General features: G+C 42.8%; 1 protein-coding gene across 2 annotated transcripts in view; it reads left to right on the forward strand.

Moving 5' to 3' along the window:
* Positions 1-15,977, forward strand: part of cep104 (centrosomal protein 104) — a 233,140-nt gene extending 217,163 nt beyond the window's left edge. The window contains exons 23-24 of one of the 2 annotated variants that reach the window (XR_013889685.1): positions 11,606-11,674; positions 14,644-15,977. The gene's annotated coding sequence lies outside the window, so the exon portion shown is untranslated. Of the gene's footprint in view, positions 1-11,605; positions 11,675-13,093; positions 13,112-14,643 lie in introns of those variants that run through there. The other variant, XR_013889686.1, reaches the window with a different exon arrangement.
* Positions 15,978-20,427: the final 4,450 nt, after the last annotated feature.

The following is a 20,427-nucleotide window of genomic DNA, read 5'->3' on the forward strand; positions in this document are numbered from 1 at the left end:
CTCAACAAAAGCTCAAGGAACAACATATCTTTCAATTAGACACACTTACCAAAAAAAGCACAGTGTTGGTACCAGCAAGAAAATCAGTGCGTTTCCAGAGAACCACACCAGTTTTCCCAGTTTTATGACACTGTTTAAAAATAACAGGTGGGTATGTTTCACACTGTCATGTCGAGGGGTAGGGCCTAAACACTCTGATGAAGGCTGTCCTGAGATTGGAGCAAAGGGTGCTCCAATCAGAGGGGGAAAAAATAACCTCTCAGCCCACCATACCACAGGGGTTTCAGACGCTGGCCCCCCCCCCGCCCCAAACCACCACTCCCGTGATCAGAACTGGCATTCACCACCACCCACCCTACCACGCCCCCCCACCCCCCCCCCCAAACCCAGATTAAAGCCACCATCTCGTTCTTCCCGTCTACTCCCACCGCCCCACTCCGCTCCCCCCCTCCTCCGCCAACACCGAAAATAGACAGTCACTGTTGGCACCCTGACCCCCATACAATCAATACTGGCACTCATCACCCCCTCCCTCCCAACAGTCAGTGTTGACCCCCCCCCACCCCCACCCTCATACTAACCACAAAACAGTCAATGTTCAGTTTTGTCAGATGCCACCTCACCTCCCCCCTTGGCCCTGGGCATCAGACCCCATCCCGCCAACTCTCTCACCACCACCCAAACAGCCATCGCTCAGCATCCCCAGCTCCCATGTCTGCTTCTCTTCTCTCCACCGCCACCCCACCAACCCCCCCCCCAACCACCACAAATGAACTAATCTCCCCCTCCATAAGGTCCCACTGGGGGATCAGCCAGTGTCACTGCACCCCTGGAATAGGTTGGCACTGCCAGACTGGCATAGGCTCAACCTTGTAGTGTCAACCTTACTAGCAAATAAACTCATTGGACTTTAACCTAGTGTTGTGAGCCTTCTTACTGTCCAACGCCAGCATCCCCGCATCATGAGTGCCAACCTTTGTCAGGGTGTTGCCCGGTCTTGTCCCCGGACAGGAGGGAGGAGTGGCTCCTTGGCAGGTTCACATCTGGGTTGATGTCACGTTGGCAAGGTACATAAATACGCTTCAGATCCAATCGCTAGAATTCTACTGCATCGCCCACCATGGAATCAGAGCAGGGCAGACAATGGAAATGGCTACTGACCTCAAGAGAATTACCAGTCTCACTCGAGCGAGGCTATATATAGAACTTTGCAGGGGTGGGGGGGGGAGTCTTACATTATATGTTAATATATTTAAATATATTAAAATCAGGTTCATGCTTGCTGCGCACATGAATCTGATTATGTGAGAGGTGGCAAAAATCAGAAATCACAATCTCGCTGGTGAGATTCGTGACTTCCAGATTTCGCTGGATCTTGAACCCCTTTCGCCATTCCTACGTGCAAGTTAAGGTCACCCCCATTGTAACCTTCCAGATTCAGCATTGAGTTGTACAATTTCAGATCATAACCGCTGCTCCCCTTTTTTGGATGCCAGCTGCTCGTAATGATCCATTGTTGCCATTTATAACTCCTCTCGATCCATCTTTTATTACCACACGGAGCGGCACAGTGGCTTTGCTGCTTCGGAGCGCCAAGTACCTGGGTTTGGTTCCTGGCATGGGCCACTGTCTGTGTGGAGTTTGCACATTCTACCTGTGTCTGATGGGGTTCCTCCCACCTTCCAAAAGATAGCAGGTTAAGTGCATTGACCCATACAGATTGTGGCACCTAGGGGAATTTCGTAGTAACTTCATTGCAGTGTTAATGTATGCCTTACTTGTGACTAATAAATAAACTTTACTTTTACTTTACCTTCTTGCTTTGTACCATCATCCCTTCTGCCATGTAATCACGCCTGATTTCCACCTTTCCCCTTTACATTTTTCATCCCTCTTTTTCTCGCCTATTTACTTGCTTAGCACATGTTACATCTGTAATAGTTCCAGTTTTAGTAATAGTTTCCAGTTTTGCCAAACTCACCAACCTGAAATGTTAACTCTGCTTCTCACACCAATGACATTACCTGACCTGCTGAATATTTCTCGCATTTTCTGCTTTTACTTTACATTTCCAGCATCCCCAGTATTTTGCCTTTGTAATATACTGTTTCTACCACTTTCTTGTCTTATAAGGATGAGTTCATTTCAGAAGTGCTTAATTGACTAAAGGACAATGGGATGCCCTGGGGTTGTGAAAGGCGCTATATTAATTCTAGTGTTTCCATTCTAAATTTGATTCATCCCAATTCATTTCACCTGTCTTTGAACAATGCCATAGAGCATCAACTGGAAGTTGAAATATTTTTTACATCTCTCTAGCTTTCTATGCTCTCTATTTTGGCCTATGAAAAATATTTATTATTTCAATTACTTGCTTGTACTTTGTAAAAATACATCCTCAAAGAGGACAAGTGCATAAATTGGAAATAATTGCAAATCCAACTAAGTTTCCTTGTCCTCTTGAAATGAAAAGCTTCACGGTTAGATATTTGTAGATAGGCGTTTACCACAGTGAGAAACCCCGGTCCAAAATTACAAAATAGCTCTCAATTTAATTATTTGTCTTCCAATTTTTTTTCCTCCCTCATACAGTATTATTTGCTTACTAAAAACAAAGTTAATAGAAATCTAAAATGGGAAATAAAACTTTAAATACATTGCAGGCCCAACAACCTCAGTGAAGAAATAATATGTTAAGTGGAGTCCTATCACCAAAACTCGGGATCTGTTCCGTTTTGAAATCACTTATGGACAAGTCAGACATTCTCAACACTTTCTGATTTTTATATTACATTTTGTAAGAGAACACAATGGAAATTCCAGAATCATTTCTACAGTGATGTCTGATATCTACTCTGTCTAAAGAAGAAGCTTTTGTTGGGAATGAGAGCAAAGTGTAAGTTATAACCCCCTGATCTCACCCTTCCCACAGTGCATGAGATCCCCAGGGAATCTTTCTGTCAGGAAGTTGTTGCAGTGATTAAAAATACAAATTGTATACGCTATTATTTAAAGAACATAGAACGGTAGGACAGAACTATAAAGCAGTAACACAACCCAAGGTTTCAGGTAACATAATCTCTTTAATCTGTCTTTTGTAATTATTAAAGCTGCACTACTTCCTTGTTCTACCAGAAATCTGCTCTTCTATTTTTGGGGATTTTTAGTTTTCCTCTGATTTCACAATTTTATCATTTTTTTTTCTTGATTCTGCTGATTCATCCACATTGCTACACAGAACTGACATCTCACTCATTTTTGGGGGGAGGAAATAAACTTGAGAACATTTTATAACCGAGGCTCTCAGAAGCTAGCAGCTTAAGGTAACAAGGAGAGCAATGTTATTAAACCATGTTTGTCTCCGTTTGCTGCTATTGGAACAGTCATTCCCAGCCCCATGTGGAAAATTGGAAAAAAAAACTTGAAATGCCTTGCAGCTTAAATCAGTATCAACATGAAGTAAAGGCAGCTTAATATTTCATTTTGGTCCCTCATTAGAACCCAAATCTAAAGTTTTAATTCAATTATTTCACTCGTAAAGCTACATTAAAAAAGTGATGTAAAATTGTTAAATCAACATATCTTCTCCGTCTGGCCCTCCTTGAACTTTTGGGCATGCAAGGTGTAATTAAAGTGTCAGGAAATGTACCACATAAACTGAAGTATCAACTTTCTCCAAACCATTTAAAAATAAATTTCATGCCTTCAGTACTCGTCTTCCCTTTCAATAATTACTAATTCAATACCACTGCAACAAAATGCCTCTGTTTATCCAGGGTTTAGTCCCTTGCAGCATAATTGATCACACGTCATCTATTACTGCACCATACTTTATTGCAGCCCAGACTCCCACAACATTTCCAGCCTGTCTCCTTGTTTTTATGTGTGAGGGACATACTTTCACATTTCTATCTGACATGAATTTTCCGAGTTGCCATTTATGTGTACCCTAGAACAAGACAAGGTTGAACTGTAACAGTCTCTGTGAGGGGATCATGCACCAACCTTTACAGGGGTTATTTTAACATTGGGCAATGGTGGTTAAGTTGTTGGAAGGTATTTTGAGAGATAGGATCTACAGGCATTTAGAGAGGCAAAGACTGATTAGGGACTGTCAGCATAGCTTTGAGTGTGGAAAATCATGTCTCTCAAATTTGATTGAGTTTTTTGAAGTGGTAACCAAGAAGGTAGATGAGGGCAGTGCAGTTGATGTTGTCTACATGGACTTTAGCAAGGTGCCACATGATAGGTTGTTGCATAAGGTTAAATCTCACGGGATCCATGGTGAGGTACCTAAATGGATACAAATTTGGCTTCTTGCCAGAAACCAGAGAGTAGTTGTAGAGGACTGTTTTTCAAACTGGAAGCCTGTGACCAGTGGTGTGCCTTCAGAATCAGCCCATAAGAACATAAGAAATAGGAGCAGGAGTAGGCCATCTAGCCCTTCGAGCCTGCTCCGCCATTCAATAAGATCATGGCTGATCTGAAGTGGATCAATTCCACTTTCCCATTTTCTCCCCATAACCCTTAATCCCCTTGCCTATCAAAAACCTATCAACCCGTGTCTTAAAAATATTTAGCGAGGCAGCCTCCACCACTTCAACGGGCAGAGAATTCCAGAGATTCACCACCCTTTGAGTGAAGAAGTTCCTCCTCAACTCCGTTCTAAACCGCCCCCCCTTTATCTTGAGGCTGTGCCCTCTAGTCCTATTGTCCTTTCTGAGCGGGAAGAGCCTCCCCACCTCTATCCTATCCATCCCATTCATCATCTTATATGTCTCAATGAGATCTCCCCTCATTCTTCTAAACGCTAACGAGTACAAGCCTAGTTTATCCAGCCTCTCCTCATAGCTCAACCCCCTCAACTCCAGTATCAGCCTAGTAAACCTCCTCTGCACTCCCTCCAAGGCCAAAATATCCTTGCGTAAGTGCAGCGACCAAAACTGCGCACAGTACTCCAGCTGCGGCCTCACCAGTGCCCTATACAGCTGCAGCAAGACCTCCCTACTTTTATATTCAATCCCCCTTGCTATGAAGGCCAGCATCCCATTTGCCTTCCTGACCACCTGCTGCACCTGTAGGCTGGGTTTTTGCAACTCATGCACAAGGACCCCGAGGTCCCTCTGCACCGCCGCCTGTTGCAGTTTTTCACCAAGTAAGTAATAGTCCTTCCTACCATTATTCCTACCAAAGTGGACAACCTCACATTTGCCAACATTAAATTCCATTTGCCAGTTCCTGGCCCATTTGCCCAGCCTATCTAGATCCTTCTGCAGACTCTCCACACCCTCCGCACAATTTGCCATTCCACCAATCTTGGTGTCATCAGCAAATTTCGACACCATACACACGGTTCCCTCCTCCAGATCATCTATATAAATGGTAAATAGCTGAGGCCCAGCACCAACCGCTGGGGCACTCCACTAGTCACCAACCGCCAATCCGAATAGCACCCATTGACCCCCCCACACTCTGCCTCCTATTTGACAGCCAATCCTCTATCCACGCTAACACCCTACCCTCAACTCCATGCCCCCTGACCTGTAATAACCTCTCGTGAGGCACCTTGTCAAATGCCTTCTGAAAATCAAGAAAGACCACATCCACCGGCACTCCTCTATCCACCGCCCTAGACACATCCTCATAGAACTCCAATAAATTTGTCAGACACGACTTCCCCTTAACGAAACCGTGCTGCGTCTGTTCTATCAAACAATTCTCCTCAAGATGCCTCACTATTTTCCCCTTGATCACGAATTCTAACGTTTTACCTACAACAGACGTTAAACTAACTGGCCTATAATTCCCTGCCTTTTGCCTGCCACCCTTCTTAAACAACGGCGTAACATTAGCCGTTTTCCAATCTTCCGGCACTTCCCCAGAATCCAGCGATGTTTGGAAAATAATCACCAAGGCATCCACTATCACCTCCGCCATTTCTTTCCGAACCCTTGGATGCATTCCATCCGGTCCTGGGGACTTGTCCACAATCAGTCCCTCCAGTCTGTCGAGCACCACCTCTCTAGTAACAATAATGTCATTCAGACCCTCCACTCCTACCATCTTTCCATCGCTAACACCCTTACGCAAATATCCTTACGCAAGTGCGGCGACCAAAACTGCACACAGTACTCCAGCTGCGGCCTCACCAGTGCCCTGTACAGTTGCAGCAGGACCTCCCTGCTTTTATATTCTATCCCCCTCGCTATAAAGGCCAGCATTCCATTTGCCTTCTTGATCACCTGCTGCACCTGCAGACTGGGTTTTTGCGACTCATGCACAAGGACCCCCAGGTCCCTCTGCACCGTAGCATGCTGCAGCTTTTCGCCCTTTAAATAGTAATCCCTCCTACTATTATTTCTGCCAAAGTGGATAACCTCACACTTGCTAACATTATACTCCATCTGCCAGGTCCTCACCCACTCGCTCAGCCTATCCAGATCCCTCTGAAGACTTTCCACACCGCCCACGCGATTTGCTTTACCACTCATCTTCGTGTCATCAGCAAATTTTGTCACCCTATGCTCAGCCCCCTCCTCCAGATCATTTATATAAATGGTAAATAGCTGAGGCCCCAGCACCGATCCCTGCGGCACTCCAGGAGTCACCAACCGCCAATCAGAATAGCACCCATTGATACTAACTGTCCACTGTTATTTGTCATTTATATTAATGTTTTGGATGAGAATATAGGAGGTATGCTTAGTAAGTTTGCAGACGATACCAAGATTGGTGGCATAGTGGACAGTGAAGAAAGTTATAGAACATAGAACATTACAGCGCAGAACAGGCCCTTCGGCCCACGATGTTGCGCCGACCAGTTACAAAACAATGACCCACTAACCTAAACCAATCCCTTTTCGTCCATAAACCTATCCACGGATCTCTTAAACGCCCTCAAACTAGGCGCATTTACAACTGCAGCAGGCAGGGCATTCCAATCCCTCACCACTCTCTGGGTAAAGAACCTACCCCTGACATCCGTCCTATAACTACCCCCCTTAATTTAAAGCCATGCCCCCTCGTGCTAGATTTCTCCATCAGAGGAAAAAGGCTATCACTATCCACCCTATCTAAACCTCTAATCATCTTATATGTTTCAATAAGATCCCCTCTTAGCCGCCTTCTTTCCAGCGAAAACAACCCCAAATCCCTCAGCCTGTCCTCATAGGACCTCCCCTCCATACCAGGCAACATCCTGGTAAACCTCCTCTGCACCCTCTCCAAAGCCTCCACATCCTTCCTGTAATGTGGGGACCAGAACTGCACACAGTACTCCAAGTGCGGCCGCACCAGAGTTGTGTACAGTTGCAACATAACGCTGCGACTCCTAAATTCAATCCCCCTACCAATAAACGCCAAGACACCGTATGCCTTCTTAACAACCTTATGTACTTGATTCCCAACTTTCAGGGATCTATGTACACATACACCTAGATCCCTCTGCTCATCCACACTATTCAAAGTCCTCCCGTTAGCCCTATACTCGACACATCTGTTATTCCTACCAAAGTGAATTACTTCACACTTCTCCGCATTAAACTCCATCCGCCACCTCTCGGCCCAGCTCTGCAACCTGTCTAAGTCTTCCTGCAAACTATGACACCCTTCCTCACAATCTACCACACCTCCGACTTTGGTGTCATCAGCAAATTTACTAATCCACCCAACTATACCCTCATCCAGATCATTAATAAAAATTACAAACAGCAGTGGCCCCAAAACAGATCCCTGAGGCACACCACTCGTAACCGAACTCCATGATGAATATTTACCATCAACCACCACCCTCTGTCTCCTATCCGCTAGCCAATTCCTGATCCAATTCCCTAGATCACCCCCAATCCCACACATCTGCATTTTCTGCAGAAGCCTACCATGGTGAACCTTATCAAACGCCTTACTAAAATCCATATACACCACGTCCACTGCCTTACCCCCATCCACCTCTTTGGTCACTTTCTCAAAAAACTCAATAAGGTTAGTAAGGCACGACCTACCCGCCACAAAACCATGCTGACTATCTCCAATCAATTCATTACTCTCCAAATAACTATAAATCCTATCCCTAATAATTTTTTCTAAAACCTTGCCCACAACAGAAGTAAGACTCACCGGTCTATAATTCCCGGGGAAGTCTCTGTTCCCCTTCTTAAACAATGGGACAACATTCGCTAACCTCCAATGTTCCAGTACTAGACCAGAGGCCAACGACGACCTGAAGATCAGAGCCAGAGGCTCTGCAATCACTTCTCTTGCCTCCCAGAGAATCCTGGGGTAAATCCCATCCGGACCAGGGGACTTATCTATTTTCAGACCCTCCAGAATATCCAGCACATCCTCCTTATCAACTGCAGCACTGTCAATTCTACTCCCCTGCAACCCAGTGTCCTCCTCAGCTATATCGATGTCCCCCTGCGTGAACACCGAAGAGAAATATTGGTTCAATGCCTCTCCAATCTCCTCCGGTTCCACACATAACTTCCCTCTGCTATCTATAACTGGCCCTCATCTTGCCTTAACCAACCTTCTGTTCTTGACATACCTATAGAATGCCTTAGGATTCTCCTTAACCCTATCAGCCAAAGTCTTCTCATGTCCTCTTTTAGCCCTTCTTTAGCCCTTCTTATCTTTGATTGCAACAGGATCTTGATCAATCGGGCCAGTGGGCTGACAAATGGCAGATGGAGTTTAATTTAGATAAATGCGAGGTGATGCATTTTGGTAGATTGAACCAGGGCAGGACTTACAGGCACTGGGAAGAGTTACAGAACAAAGAGATCTAGGCTACATGTTCAAAGCTCCTTGAAAGTGGAGTCACAGATGGACAGAGTGGTGAAGAAGGCATTCAACATGCTTGGTTTCATTGGTCAGAACATTGAATACCAGAGTTGGGATGTCTTGTTGAAGTTGTACAAGACATTGATAAGGCTACAGTTGGAATGCAGTGTACAGTTTTGGTCACCCTATTATAGAAAGGATATTATTAAACTAGAAAGAGTACAGAAAAGATTTACTAGGATGCTACTCAGACTTGATCATTTGAGTTATAAGGAGAGGCTGGATGGACTGGGACTTTTTTCTCTGGAGCGTAGAAGGCTGAGGGGTGATCTTATTGAAGTCTGTAAAATAATGAGGGGCACAGATCAGCTTGATGGTCAATACTTTTTCCCAAAGGTAGGGGAGACTAAAACTAGAGGGCATAGGTTTAAGAGGGGAGAGATACAAAAATGTCCAGAGGGGCAATTTTTTCACACAGAAGGTGGTGAATGTCTGGAACAAGCTGCCAGAAGTCGTAGTAGAGGTGGGTACAATTTTGTCTTTTAAAAAGCATTTAGACAGTTACATGGGTAAGATGGGTATAGAGGGATGTGGGCCAAATGCGGACAACTGGGATTAGCTTAGGGGTTTTTAAAAAAAGGGCAGCATGGACAAGTTGGGCCGAAGGGCCTGTTTCCAGGCTGTAAACCTCAATGACTCTGTGTAAAATGAGCAACACTGCATTTCCTGCTGTCACGCACAATGCTCAATTTTCCTGTCCATTGAAATCATTGAATGTGAAAACTGGATGAAATGTAAGTTGGGTGACAGTACATGGCAAGGAAAGAACTGAGAACATTGCTGGAAGAGTTTTTAAAAAATAATTTGGTTGACATTGGAGGAGGATGAAAGTTTTTCTCCACACTAAGCCCCTGGACTGTGATATTTACTGAAGTAGGTTTATGAGATGGGGAGCTGAAGGTGCTTTGGCTGGGACACACACTATAAAGTTGTAATTCCACATCATGCATTTTCTACCAACAGTTTCACCACCTGGAAAACAGTTTGTTAGGCTGAGATTCCTGTCAAGCATTGAATGCCCTGAAATAAGCAAAAGTCTAGGTACAGATAGAGATTCTGCAACTGGATTAATGGGATGGATCCCAGTGGACCTCCTTTCACAGATGAAGGGGGCTTGATGGCAGTTTGGAAAGCTGGTAAACTTATTGGGTTGAAAAGAAGCACTCCTTCTCTTAGCCCGACACTTAACACATTCCATGGAGAATAATCACTTCTCTTTCTCTGCTGGGTTTTCTGTGATTTGGCAAATCTGATCAGCAAGGGTGAAACCTGGAAAAGAGGTTAAATTTCAAGCATTGAACTATTTAAATAGTCCAATTGCCATCTGCAAGAAGCTTGGTTCTCCATCATCAGCCCATAAAGCCCATCCCACCTCTATCAAAAACCAAAAGTGGAAGTAGAATTAAGCTCTTTTAAATGTTAACATCATAGCCAACCCAAAATTTTTTGGGGTTAAAATTGTCTCCTCTGTTTAAGCATTTTGTATTTCCACTTCCCAAACAAATGCATTTAGTTTATAGTACTTGTCTATGCCTACAGTCATTCTATTTCACTTGTTACTTAACTAGACTGGATTTGACTCACTTACTTGTCATTATAACGTAGCCCTAGATTACTTATTGTGCCACTTGAAATATTTTATTGAACACTAAGTATTTTAACGGTGCCTGGAAAGTATGCAGGAAGTAAGCAAATTTTCTGCCTGTTGAATAACATTCATCATGATAGTGCAGCCACACTCTTTAAATTCACACCAGTCTCAGAATTACACACTCAGAATTGGCCAATTGTGCTTGTGCCAACTTTTTGAAAGATCTTTCCACCCTGTTCTTTCTCCACTGTTCTTTTCTTCTTCGGATATCTATCAAATGCTCTTTTGAAAGTTATGACTAAATCTACTTCACCAGCTCTTCCAGCCAGTGCACTCCCAGCCATAACAATTTACTGTGCAGACAACAATTCTCCTAATCTCTGCAGTCTCTTTTGCCAATTATCCTCTGTCTTTATCCTCAGTGGAAAGATGATTTATCAAAGATATGGTGGTATCTGTTTAACATCCATTGGACAGGCAGCCTGATCAAAAAATATCTGTGGAAGAAATCCAAGGCCTTTTAAATGTGGCTGCTATGATGTGCCATTAAAGTTCCATACATAGACTGTAAGACAAATGAAGAGGTGCTTCAAATCGCAAGAGCAACCAGTGACCAAAAAAAGTCAGTATTTCAGTCATTTGGTCAGAGCTGAAAAACTACAGAGAACTCTGCTCGAGGATAAAATGGAGGGCAGCAGAAAGAGGGGTCAATCTCAGTAGATGGGCCAAAGTAAATCCTTATGTGCTTCAGTTGTCACCCAGTGGACCGCTTCCTTCACTGAGTCAGGTGACTGTGGGTTTACACTCCACGCTGGAGACTTGAGAACAAAAATCAAAGTTGATATTCCATGCAACACCGAGGGACTGCTGCACTGTTGAAGGTACTGACCTATGGAGAAGATATTAAACTGAGGTCTTGCCTGCATTCCTAGGTGGAATAAAATCCCATGTTACTATTTGAATAAGAATGGGGAAATGTGGCCAGGTTTCTGAGCAATATTATCTTTCAACCAATATCATCACATGGGAGTTTGATGTGTACAAACTGGCTGCTGTGTTTTTAAGAATGAATACATTTTTAAAATACTTAATTGACTGTATAGAACTTACGGATGCCCTGAAGTCGTGAGAAGCACAATAAATATAAGTCTTTTGTTTTTTCTCTTACTACAGGGTGCATTTAAATATCCCAAGCTCATTTCAAAATGGAAAAATACTTACAACAGCTGTCTATTTTCTTCAGTAAGTTTGTTTCTAATCTTATACATTGCTTATACATTGATATGGCAAAATTAACAAATCATGAATTTATTATAGGTAATGAATTACATCTTTCAACTTCTCTCATGATGTACCAAGACAGTACTTCTGTTCCTGATCCAGTTATCTTTATAGCGTAGGAGACTGGAATTAGCAGAGCACAAAATGTTCCCTTGGCAGTAAAGCATTTTGGGTCTTACTAAAGTCATTTTAGACATGATATAAAGTGAAGACTATTTTCTATGCTACTAGGTATCATTTAGAAAGATTGTCTACTTCATTGTTTGGGTTTTGCCAGTTTTGTTCAGATTGTTATGGATAGACAAGATGGAGGTTAATTTAAACCACACTAGTTTCTCCTCTCACTACCTGTCTATCACTGGGTATTTCTACACAGACTTCACATGATGAAATAGGCATGCAGAGATGAATCAGTCTTGTAGGCGATGGTATAGAAGTTCCAGCAGAAACAATGTTGATGGGGGCCAGGTATTCAACCTGGGCAGAGTCGTTTTTCTGTGACCATCTAGTCAGATGGTAAAATGGCAGACCGTATTTGTAATCATCATTTGCAGAAGCTAGCCATCCACGTCATGTGACTCACATCTCTTCTACCAGATGACTAGACATTGACCAACCTGGGTTACGATATGCAGATGACCTTTGTGTAATTCTCTCTAAATTTGGTCTTTGCAATCATTAATGTCTCTTCAGAGTTAACAAGGTTCAAGTTTCTTTGATACTGCCAGGAAGTAGATACTCCCTTTTGTGCGAGGATCACAGACAAAAATAAGGCCATCTTAAAGGATTTTGCCTAGTTTTAAAATTTTAGGAATAGCCTTAAGGATATTTTATATATATTTTATGAAATGTATACAGAATGAGGTCTTAATCTCCTCACAACATGGGTAAATCCGTTCTTGGCAAAGTTGACTAAGTTTGGCAGCAGTAGATGCAAACAAAGTCCTGGACGTTTCCATCTGTACCTTGTGGTTGCCATAAATTCAAATTGAGAAAGCTTGAACTATTTTGATTTTGTCCTTTCCAGAAAGAGTTGACTCATCCGAGGATACTGCTAAGGGGGTACTGGTAACTCTCCAATGGCATCCCGAGATATAATTTAAATTTATGAACTCAGACAATAGAAGCATTCAGGCTTTTCATAACACCGGGAGGAGAAATTTGGCAAAATTACTCACCCGTCAAGCATTACCACAGAGCTTTTGACCCTGTGCCAGATTTAAATTTGTTTTACATTAATTCATGGGATGTGAGTATCATTGGCAAGAGCTATTTAACTGTCCATCCTTAGTCGCTCTTGGTAGTGGTACACTACATCTTGAAGCATTGCAGTCCATTTGGTATAGCTTCATTAACAGTGTTGTTATGTTGGTGGTTTAGGATTTTGACTCAGCAACGATCAACAAACAACAAAACCATTTCCATGCCAAGCTGAAGCGTGCTTTGCAGATGATGGTGCTCCCAGTGACGGTGTTACCCCTTGCCACTCTTGTTCTAATTCCAACTTGGGAGGTGTCACTGAAGAATGGATAATGTTTGTATGCTCTCAGCTGACACTGTTGGAAGCATTCTACTGTCCCTTGGAATCCAACTGTTCTTATGCAGCATGACAATATTGCCTTAACCAGCGTTCCATCTCAACAAACCACATTCAAAACCGATTAATCGTTCATTCACCTGGTTGGAATTTGGGAGTCACACAAACCTACAATAACAATACTCACTCCATTTTAAAGTAATCCATTATGTGTGTTTCTCACAAGTTTGATAATGAACAATAGAAAAACAAGTTGGGAATACTATCAACGTGTGCCATTTGTTATAATGAAAACCTGCTGTGAACAAGCAATGCCAAACCCCCCTCAAGTCAATAACCCAGTCCAGGCTCAACATCAAAGGGTCATCCTTGCCAGAAAGTATATGACCTACGTGATTTCATGTTGGCCCGCACTGCCTTGGACAGCACATCCATTTAGCAACAGCAACAAACCCAATAAGTTATTCTGAGGAAGAAGATATTTGTTTGGTAACATTTATCTTTTGGTTACCAAGATGATGGTGGCCAAAACCATCATCTGGTTGATGATGGTTTTGGTTTCCCTGGAGAGCACGGTGTTTCAACTCAAAGAACCTGGGAGATTTTGTTCATCCTGTCACAAGGCAGGGAAGGAATGTAACACAGAAGCAGTAAATTCTCTAATTTGTCTCTGCCAATACACACGGGGGACAGATTAAGTCCTGTGCAGGTGCTGAAGGTAAGCTAGACTGAATCACAAGCAGGAGAAGGTCAGGATCTGCAGGGTGGCTGAACTATCAGAAATGAACCACCTGACCATATTCCTGTCCGATGTGGTATTTACGTCAAAGATTCAGGCCTAGAGGTATCTTATCTTTAACGCTGGCAGGGGCACATTTATAATGCGAGGGCGTTGAGGATGCTATCAGCACGGTTTTGTATTTTTAACCTCCGAACTGGGGGTGTCCTGAGGAAAAAGTTGTGAAGAAGAGTTATATTGGGCTCGAAACATTATTGCTGTTTCTCTCTCCCCAGATGCTGCTTTTATTTCAGGTATCCTGAGAATTATGTTGCCTGGCAGCAGTGACATGGTGGGAGAAGCTGACTGGTTCAGTTTGCTTTCTCCTTCATGTTGTAAACATTCTGATTCTAGAACCTCACAGTTCAGTCACTTGGCATAGTAATAAGGATTTGCATTCATAAGACTTTCATCATTTCAGGATCTCCCAAAGTACTACCCAGCCAATGAAGTCATTGTAGTTAAAAAACAAATGTAGCAGGCAAATATGTGCACAGCAAGATCCCATAAGCAGTACTATGATAACGACCAGCCTAGCTATTCTTTGAAATAGTGCTGTGGGATCTTTTGCCTCTAATGGACAGATTGTGATGTTTTTATTCCTTTTCATTACAGAAAACAGTGCCGAAGGAAGCCATTTGGTCTATCTGCACCGACTCTCTGACAGAGCATTTACCCAGGACCTATCCTCATAACTCACATATTTACCCCACTAATCCCACCAATCTCCACATCTTTGAACTCTAAGGGGCAATTTAGCATGGCCAACCCACCTAACCTGCACACCTTTGGACTGTGGGCAGAAACTGGAGCACCCAGGAGGAAACCCACGCAGACACTGGAAGAACGTGCACACAGTCATCCGAGGCTGGAATCAAAACCAGTTCTCTGGCTCTGTGAGGTGGCTGTGCTATCCACTATACCATTGTGTCCCAAATAACACCTTATCAAAATGATGAGGTTTCTTACAGTAAAGCTCTCCCTCACTATTGTACTGAAGTGTCAACTTAGCTTTTGTGCTCTGAAGTGAGATTTGAACCCACAACTTTCTGTTCAGGTGTTTTGAGATACCTTGAGGTTATGAAAGGCACTGTAAAAATGTTTTCTTTCAAACGTGAGAGTTTTATCCTCAACTACAGCTTGATTTACCTTGGAATTGACATGGCTGCCATATTTCAAAAGATTATAAAGATGAGGTAGAGTTGAACATGAAGCAAATTGTGAATAATCTGTGGAAGGAGTGGGTCTCTGGACTGAGTGATCAGACATTGTCCTATGCTTTTTCCCACCTTTGTGTTATTTGGAAGGGAATGGAGACAGTATAATCTTGCATGACAATTTTAATGCCACTTATGTTCATTAAATTCCATTGCAATTGTTGTGATAGCTTCCATAGCTTCACTTACTCTTATGTTCTGAATAGCCCTCAGTCACAGGAAGCCTGCTGTTCACCTCTTCAATCAGGTCCAAGCATCAGTCACCACCTTGGGTTGGAGTAACGGTCAGTGGCCTGAGCAGGGAGCGAGGGGTACAGTAATGGTCAGGGGCCTGAATAGCAAGTGAGGGATACAGTAATGGCCAGTGGCCTGAGCAGCAAGTGAGGGACACTAACAGTCAGTGTCCTGAGCAGAGAGTGAGGGGTACAGTAATGGTCAGTGGCCTGAATAGCAAGTGAGGGATACAGTAATGGTCAGTGGCCTGAGCAGCAAGTGAGGAACACTAACGGTCAGTGTCCTGAGCAGAGAGTGAGGGGTACAGTAATGGTCAATGTCCTGAGCAGGGAGTGCAGGGTACAGTAACATCAGTGGCCTGAGCAGGGAGTGAGGGGTGCTGCATCTTACTGTACTCTGGAAGAACATAATTGAAATTCCTCAGATCTATAATACATGACAATGTTCTTTTCCAGGAGAAATTGCTATGGCAACTTTAAAACAAATCACTTACTCAGTTTAGGCTTTTGTTGTATGAACAAGCAATTTGTCAGATATAGGGTCAATACGAACTCTTTAATCAAGATTAAATATAATTTTGAAGAAGTAATTGAAATGTCAAGCCTAGCTGTGACTGCCTGGGTGTGTAGTAACCCTGGCCGAGGTACACTCTGATAGGTTTTATGTAACTCTCACTTCTACACTGACAAAATTAGAGTATGATTGTTTTGTTTTGTGCCATGGCTCACTGAGTAACACACTTCTGAGCAGAGGGTTGTAGGTTCAAGCCCCACTCCAGAGTTTGAGCACAAAATGTTCATTGACACCTAGTAGTGTTGAGGGAGTGCTGCAAAGTCACTCCATGGGATATGTCAGGTCCCGTCTGCTCTCTAGGTTGGATGCGAAATTCCACTACACTAATTGGAAGAAGAGCAGGGAAACTCCCCATGTGTTCTCGTCAATACTTATCCCTCAACCAACATCAGTATAACAGACTAAATGGTCAGAATTGTTTGTGGGAGCTTGCTCTGCGCAAATTAGCTGCCTCGATTTCTGCTAAAGCAACTCCACTTAAAAAGTGGCACAATAGAGATGCTCCAAATTCACTCTGACAGATTGAGGCCATGAAAGGTTCTATCCAAATGCATTTTCTCATTATTTAATGAACAGACTGGAAGACTTTAGAGCAGCCATCTGAGTAAAATGTAACGCATGGAGGTGGTGACCTTCACAGCTGTGTAAACTGGGCAACATAGGGTGCGGCACACAACAAGAGGGCAGGGCCAAGATTCACATCTGGCAGGAAACCATGCATCAGCCATATGCCTGATGAGTTTCAGAATATGACAACTACTTCTCCTTTTACTAAACTTTTATATCTTCAGGGATACCGTAATTGACTTGACTTCTAAAGGTACTGTTGTTACGATGGCTCCCACAGCAACCAAGTTTTACACAGCAAGATCCCACAGATTAATGAATGACCAGATAACCTGTTTTTTTTTGTTGGTGGAGATAGATGACTGTCTGCCAGGAAACTTGGAGAATTCCCTGCTCACCTTCAAAGGGTAATGAGATTTTTGAAATCCATCTGAACGGACAGATTAATCCAAGCTCTCATCCGAACCACAGCATCTCTGATAACACAGTATTTATTCTCACTGACAGACTTTGAATATGGTTTGTAAATTCAGATTGGAGCATGAGGCACAGCTGTCTGAACCATAGGTCAGTGTAATCCTACTGTGCCAGGCTGATGATTACATCTTTTTTGAAAATCTTGCATTTATATAACAACTTCAACACCCCGAGTCACTTCACAAAGCATAATCATGAAAATCTTGGCATCAAGCCAAAGAAAGATATCAAGACCAAAACTTTGGTCAAAATGTTAACTTTTAAAGAAGGTAATTAAAAAGAGGACAGAACAATAGAGAGGCGGTGAGGTTTTGGGAGGATATACCAGACCTTAGGGGTTTAGCAGGTGAAGACACAGCCACTGATGATGGAGTGATTAAGATCAGGAATGTGCAAGGGACCAGAGTTGTGGGAACGCAGAATTCTCAGAGGGTTGACAGGTGGAAAGGAGGTTTCTGATGAAGGAATGAGTGAGGCCATGGGAGGACTTGCAAACAAGGCTGTGGATTTCAAAATCATAGTGTTATCAGAGCGGGAGCCAATCAAAGTCAGCAACAGGAATGATAGACTTGGTGTGAGTTAAGATAAGGGCAGTAAAGTTTTGGATGAGCTTAAATTTATAAAGGGCAGGTAGCCACAAATGAAAAGTAATTTTCACGTGGAGCTTTTTTGTATTGGCTGAATTCAGTTTTTGCAAATGGGATTGAAACTCATCAGATAAAAGCAAAATACTGCGGTTGCTGGAATCTGAAACAAAAACAGAAGGTGCTGGAAAATCTCAGCAGGTCTGACAGCCTCTATGGAGAGAGAATAGAGACCCTTGTGTTATCCTGACTTGAAACATTGGTTCTATTCTTCCCTCACAAATGCTGTCAGACCTGCTGGGATTTTCCAGCGTTTTCTGTTTTTGTTTGAAAGTCATCACATTGTCTTGATGAGGGCTCCTCCTGAAGTTTCTTAGTGTTCTTCACAAAGGCACAGTCCCTTTAAGACCTGATTATGTTTATCTTGCTGTGTTCCAAAACAGCATGGCTGAGAGATTATTGATGCTGCCTTTTACAGTGAGCTCAGAATGACAGGAAGAACCTGACTGAGAGCATCCGACCTCAGGAAGCACAGCTGAGACCACGATTCAACCTTGGAGTCACTGTGTGAATAGAAGCTTACAAACACTCAAAACATTCCTGCAAAATTCTTTGTCCATTAATTTTAACAGAGACATTGGCCCAGATTTTTCTGCCAAAGTAACAATGAGTTTATTCATTTGTAAATCGTTTAGTAACTTGTGGCAAAGAAGAGACAGAGGAAGAAGAAGTAAGTTACAAATTAGCGCAAATTGCTGGTCGAGTTGCGCCCACTGTCAATAAAATGTTAACTCACACCAACCTCTCTGTAATTTTGATGAAATTGTTACACTTATCCATTTAATTGTCAATTAAACACAGCAGAAAGATAGGACTGGTACTTGACAGATGCTTAGTTCTCAAACTCCTATTCTGACCGGTGAAAAGCTTATTGCAAAGACAATTTTTTTTCTGCAATCTGATAGTGTGGTTGTACTTTCACTTCTGAATCAAAAGTTACTTGATTCAAGTCCAACTTCAGAGACAAAATCTAGACTGACACTCCAATGCAGCAATGCTGCACTGTCAGAGGTACCAACTTTCAGCTGAGATGTGGACCAGGGTGTTTTCCTTGGTGTATTGGTGAATATCTATTCCACAACCAACATCACTACGACAGATTATCTGGTCATTGCCAATTTGCCGTTTGAGAGAATTGGCTGCTGCGGTTTCTACATTACATGTCACTACATTTCAAAGTGCTTAACTGGCTGTAAAGTGAGGTTGTGAAAGGTGCTGTAGAAACAGGTGCCATTCTAGTTCAAAACTCATTCAATGGAGAAGGCTACTTCTGTGTCTGAGTAAAATGATCAGATTTGGGAACAAAAGTAGAACATTAATAAAAACTCTCCATCTTGACCACCTAGAAGGACAAGGGTGGTCGATGCACAGGAACATCACCGAGTCCCTCTTCAAACCACAGACCATTTTGGTTTGGAACCTGGAGCACACTCACAAACGGCACTGTGGGTATACCTACACCACATAAGCAGTTCAAGACGCTAGTTTGTCACCAACGTTTCCAGGGCAATTAGGGAAAGGGCAATAAATGCTGGCCTAGCTAGTGAAGCTCACATCCCATGAAATATATTTTTATAAAGTAATCACAGCAATAAATGTTAACTCTGACTCTCCCTCTTTCTCGCTTCACAGATGCTGCCAGACCTGCTGTGTACTTCCAGCATTTTCTGTTCTAATTTCAATTTCCAGCATCCACAGTATAGTGTTGAAGTTAGTGCAGCACCCTGTAGCAAATAACAATAGCAATAAAAAGTATTAATGCGATTTCTGGCAGGAGATTGTACCATGGGATGCATCTCATTCAAATCTGGCCTTTTTCTCAAACTCTGCTGTTTCCATCCAGGTTCAGTGGCCAGCGATAGAGAACAGGATAAACAATATTCATTAAATAAATGTCACATGTGTACTGTCCAGATGACCAAGCTAATGCAATACATCTGTGCTGCTTGAGTCTCAGAGGAAATACTCTTGCGCTTTTAAATTAAAATATTCAAGCTGGTTGTTTTACTAAACAAAATGTTTGCCGTCATTTAAATAAGTATAAATTCTGTGTTAGCAGCTGAACCATATCCCTGATAAGTTGCACAAGTTGCAATGGCCAAACTTACATTGCCAATTTTCTACCAGCTCTGTTGCTAGAATCCGGGCCAAATATACCAGCCACTTGCCAGCAATGTAAATTGGCAAACGAGCACCGTGCATTCATACACATGTATACACACACACACACACACACACACACACACATTTGTGCCATCAAATGATGTTAAGTGCTGCCAAGCTATTTTAGCCAACTGTGTCCGGTAGCCATACTTATTTGCTGCCAGCCCTTAATTAGGCAACCAAGGCGCCTGATGAGTTTGAATCAAGAGTACCATGCTGGCACTTTAACAGACTTGTGAACAGGGCATCCATGGTGAGCAGTTCTGTTCAGTGACATCAGATGTAGGTAGGGGGGGGTGGTCAGCGGCGGAGGGCAGGCACGTTGAGAGTTTTGATGCATGGGAATAAGAACAACGTTGGCTCAGCTATGGGATATGGGGATAGTGCTGGAAATTGGTATTGAGATATATGATTAGCCATGATCTAATATTCGTATGTTTATATTTTTGAACAATATAATTTGGTACCAATCGCAGAGTCTGGACCTGGTCATTTTGGTTCCAGCCCTTTTGTAACAAAATAAA

This window comes from Carcharhinus amblyrhynchos, chromosome 30 (genome assembly GCF_965287045.1).
Source record: "Carcharhinus amblyrhynchos chromosome 30, sCarAmb.v2.hapA, whole genome shotgun sequence".
Lineage (NCBI taxonomy): Eukaryota > Metazoa > Chordata > Chondrichthyes > Carcharhiniformes > Carcharhinidae > Carcharhinus > Carcharhinus amblyrhynchos.